Here is a 5582-nt window from a genome sequence, read left to right on the forward strand (position 1 = left end):
TGTTATTCTTCAAGCCCCGCTTAACTCAAAGTTGAATCACCTTTTTAGACCATGATGTGTACTCTAATTTGTACAAAATCGACCATTTCATGAACTGGGCAAAACTACCAGAGCATTTCATGAACTGGAGAGTTTTACTGATGTGGTGTAACATATGTATCATCGTAAGGAGTAACGCGAGTGTTTCTTAATATATGTGTAAACTAATTATATGTCATAAAAAGCGCATAGCCATAACCTATGTCTATGAATGATAAATCGATCAGTTAGATGTTATCATACGCAATTGTGAAAATTAGATGAGGTTTCCATATTCTATTTGTAATCTACTTAATTCATAATGGGGTAAATCTTCTTTATGGCGACATCGCAGCAACAATCAATCGTCATCACTTTATCCACCTGGACATTTAACTTGGAGATGCTACATTTTCATCATTAAAAGTTAACATCAAACCATTATAGGTACATGTATATTTTACGAATCAGTGTATTTAATTTGAAGACTACTCTGGTAAGACATAGATTAATGTATGTGCTTTGCAAAATCCGTCTGGTTGTCTTTAGAAAACTTATTAACTTCCTCTGCATTATATTATGAGTACCTTAGACTATCTGACACGTAATTTCCGTTGACATATTTGCTATGAAAACATACTCAATGTATGAACAGGGTAGCTTTATCGGTCTGGTCACATTATTCAGTCGTTAAGTACTTTTTGTGTAATAATGCATCTACTTGCGTATACGTGCTTGCATGTGTGTACTGCGTGTGTACGACTACCTGCGTCCGCACGTGCGACTGCGTGTACGTGCGAATATGTTTACGCTCATTTTGTGTGTGACTCTCTCTCTCTCTCTCCCCCCTCTCCCCCCCTCTCTCTCTGTCTCTCTCTGTCTCTCTCTCTCTCTCTGTATGTCTCTCTCTCTCTCTCTCTCTCTCTCTCTCTCTCTCTCTCTCTCTCTCTCTCTCTCTCTCTCTCTCTCTGCCTCTCTCTCTGCCTGTGTGTGTATGTGTGTACCTGTGTGTTCATATGTCCAATAATTATATTTCTTTGCCCCTGGCAATCGATCAATGTGGCCTGGTTTGTTAGTGAATGTGTATGCGCTAGGACTGCTGTTTGCAAAACTACCATCAAGGTAAACTCACTTATTTTCATAGGAAAGGGTCATAATTGATTCTAGCGATCAACAGGGATTAATGTATTCTTTTAATTGCCTGTCATGGGGGCCGGTAAACACCATCTCTGTGGGACAAGTAATCCATTATTCATTAAACAAAGGGTTGCTACAGGGTATTTTTCCAACATAGCTGTTACATGTATGTACGCAACTGTGTGCTAGGTAAGCAGTACACAGCTACAGTAATGGGGTGTGCAAAACAGTTGTGGCACAGAGGCGGTATTCCACATCCATGCAACAGGCATATTTTTGGAAAACTATACCCTGTAACGGGGCTGTGAGGCACACAGTACAGCTGGTACATAGCTGTGCTCTTCTTCCTAGCACTAGGATGTGACCACATCCTGTGCACATTCTACTGCTAGGATGTACAAGGTTCCCTGTGATAAATATGTGTCTATCTGTCAGTTTGTTTGCCATATATACACACACTCTCTCTCTACCTTGACTTTCTCTGTCTCTGTCCCAGTCTGTCTGTCTGTCTGTCTGTCTGTCTATATGTCTCTCGCTCTCCCCTCTGTCTATTTCTCTCTGTATATTTATATTTGTATATATATATATATATATATATATATATATGTCTGTCTGTCTGTCTGTCTGTCTCCCTCCCTTCCTCCCTCCCTCGCTGTCTGTCTGTCTGTCTGTCTGTCTGTCTGTCTGTCTGTCTGTCTGTCTGTCTGTCTGTCTGTCTGTCTCTCTCTCTCTCTCTCTCTCTCTCTCTCTCTCTCTCTCTCTCTCTCTCTCTCTCTCTCTCTCTCTCTCTCTCTCTCTCTCTCTCTCTCTCTCTCTCTCTCAGGGCTGGCATGGATACCCTGTATTTCGAAAGTATTGCGAGGCAAATATAATATTAATCGCATAGTACTTTTAATCATAATCTGATTAAGATACATGTTAGTGTCACAGCTCGTATGGATCAGAAAATGTGTTATCAGTTCACGTTATGAGACGAACCTTCGAGACAAATTAATTAATTAAAAAAGTCAAGGTAAACTCATGACAATTAATATTAACGGTACTTACATCCCCACAATAGCCAATAAAATGACGGAACAGGATTAAATAGTAAATGTCACAATGTAGAAAGTCTCAATGCTCATCATGGGTAATATTGCTTACGGGCAACATTGTTTGATTATATCCCATCATACTAGCTTTGAGATTCTGAAATTGAATCTATCAAAGGTATAGGCTTTCATCTTGTTATCCTCATATAAAGTCGCATTAGCAAGTGTCAGCTAGACATTTCGTGGATGGCAGTAATATGATGAAAAATGATACAACGTTAACCTTTGAATGTCAAAATTTCGTTTGTACTTTAAACAATGGGTAAATTACGTACGAAAAGTCGACGTGCGCATAGATGTGTTTTGTGTGTAACGTGTTCTGGTTGGCTAGTTAGCTGTATGATTAGTATGTCTTGTGATCAGTTAGTCGATCGAGTAAACTATCTGTACACGTTGTGTACAGCCATATATGTTTATAACTCAAACATGATAAACCACGTACATCAGAATCTGGCGATTGAGAATTTTCACTAGTAGTATGGATATTATCATGTGAAAGTGCGTGAATGTGTGCGCTTGCGAGAAAGAATAAGTGTTGGTTTTTATTCAGTCAGTCAGTCAGTCAGTCAGTTAGCTAGTTAGTTTGTCTGTTAGTTAGTTAGTCAGTCAGTCAGTCAGTCAGTCAGCCAGTCAGTTAGTTAGTTAGTTAGTTAGTTAGTTACATAGTTTGTCAGTAAGTTAGTCAGTCAGTCAGTCAGTCAGTCAGTCAGTCAGTCATTCTGTCTGTCTGTCTGTCTGTCTGTCTGTTTGTTTGTTTGTCAGTTACTTAGTTAGCTAGTAATTAGTTAGTTAGTTACTTAGTTAGCTAGTTAGTTAGTTAGTTAGTTAGTTAGTTAGTTAGTTAGTTAGTTAGTTAGTCAATCAGTCAGTCAGTCAGTCAGTCAGTCAGTCAGTCGGTCAATTAGCCAGGCATGTCGTAAACCAGCCAGTCGATCACAGAGTTGTGTCCTTAGTCATACAGTAATTGAAGATGTCAACAAGCAATCGAGTGAGCGAGCCAGTCGTGAGTGAGTAAAATGTTTGTCGTCGGTCTCCGAGTATTGGAGTGGTTAAGCCCGTGCTTGCTAAAAGATGAGTAGGCAAGCGAGTGAGCGAGTTGTTGTATGTTGTTTATTTGCTCCTCATAAAAAAGAAAAGAAGTTACATCAACACTTGTCAATTTCAAAGGCTACACACCAAAGAGGAAAACATATATATAGATATGTTATGAGTGCTGAAACTAGTTGTCAAGGCACTTCATTGCACGAAGTAAATAACAATATATAGAAGCGTTTCATAATCAAATCACTGTTCCTATTTTGAGTACATAGTCGATAGAAAAAGATATCCCCTAAACTCCAGGCTATGAAATCAAACTCGATGAAATTTAAGGAAGTCACAGATTTATTTACATGGAGTTCAATGAAAAGTGTTACAGAATGATTATCTCAGAATATGGATGCATGGCGACATGGTGTCGTTCAAAGAGATTAGAAAGACGTCAGCAATTATTATACGGCAATCTTGATATATTTATTTAGCATCTAACTTAGAATGCCCCAATGTGGCTAGGATGTCATGATTTTTTTGAAACCATTTATCCGTGTTTGGAGAGCTACGTAGGTTTATATTTAAAGTAAAATGGCGATAATTGTTTGTTTATACAACAGAGAAAAGGGGGACGCGTAGTTTCTTCGTGAAAGACTGTCTTGTCTAATTGATCACATCCTTTCTCGTAGAGATATTATTTTACATTAGTTTTCAAATGACCTTAGGAGACTGTAGCCATGTGCATGGAGTTAATAAAAACACATTTTAAATTCGTATTGGTATCCACATTATATCAGGAATACATCATAAACATTTCTTTACTGACGACAATTTGAATCGAAAAGTCGTTAAAATGTCTGTCTGTCTGTCTGTCTGTCTGTCTGTCTGTCTGTCTGTCTGTCTGTCTGTCTGTGTGTCTGTCTGTGTGTATGTAAGTATGTATGTATGTATGTATGTATGTATGTATGTATTTATGCCTGCCTGCCTCTGTCTCTCACATTCGTTTTTGACTGAACAATGAATGCATAAATAGCTAGCAATTATACCATCCAAATGGATATCTTGTTTTTCTAAAATTTTAGAAGTGAACTATTTTAATTGCTTTGTACTATTAATCATTATGTGACTATACGATAGCAGTTTATGTCACAGTCTGTAAAGAACAATTTGGCATTAATTCAATAATGAGTCGAATTCTAATTAATTGGATGTAAATGTCACTGTACAAATTAAATGTTAACGATATTCACTTTCAGACAGTGACCAGTATATAGTGACGGAACAGGCTTAAATAATTAATATTACATTTTCTTGAAATGAAAAGGACATGCGTTCGCAATGAAGATCTAGAGTATGTCAATGCTAATGGTTATAGCGTTTACGGGCTATACATTGTTTGAGTATCCCATGATCATTCTAGCTCTGAGATTCTAAAATTGAATCCATCAAGGTTAAGGCTTTCATCTTGTTATCCTCACATAAAGTCGTATTATCAAGTGTCAGCTAGACATTTCGTGGATGGCAGTAATCTGTGCAATCATGATGTGACATGTTTTTACAACGTTAACCTTTGCATGATAACATGTCGTTTGTACTTTAAGACAGTGGGTGAATCATGGAACGAAATTTATGAACACGTTAGTTTGTTTGTGAGTAAGGATTTCTGGTTGGTCAGCTGTAATTAGTTAACATTTGTGATATGATAGAGACGAACGAGTAATCGATCTGCATAAAGCTAGACCATACATGATTATTGAAGTCCTCGTTCACTACAGTACAGTCATGGTTGAATTATAGGCAAGCCACTAAAATCCGTTTTCACCAGGCCTAGGAAGACTCCATGTTAGCGCATGGCTGAGTATAATACACGGGGAACCTTTTACAGCCTTAGCACTAGGATGTACTTACTGGCTTAGAAATGACAGGTTAAACCATACGATTCTTTGTATGTTGTTAATCTTCTTCCCTTTCTGTGGAGTCTCCGTAAATATTAATTTCTTCTTATATAGCCGCTGTTTTTTCCAGAGATTGTAACAGTTACAGAGTATTCCGAGAAATCTTAGTTTGCAATTGTCAATCTTAAGCGCCAATTAATATCCCTGCCATGCCACTTAGAGATAGGTCCGGGATCTACTAAAGGATAAACCCTGACCATTTTGGGTTTTCATATTATGAGTTGTAAATTCACGTGTATGCAAAGCTACGGGAGGGGGGGGGGGTACGTTTTCAAATTTCTGTAGCGTTATATTAGTGTTGATTGACACCATGTCGTGCGATGTCTACACTTCGTAGCGAATTAATCAAATA

The sequence above is a fragment of the Glandiceps talaboti genome, chromosome 6 (genome assembly GCF_964340395.1).
Source record: "Glandiceps talaboti chromosome 6, keGlaTala1.1, whole genome shotgun sequence".
Lineage (NCBI taxonomy): Eukaryota > Metazoa > Hemichordata > Enteropneusta > Spengelidae > Glandiceps > Glandiceps talaboti.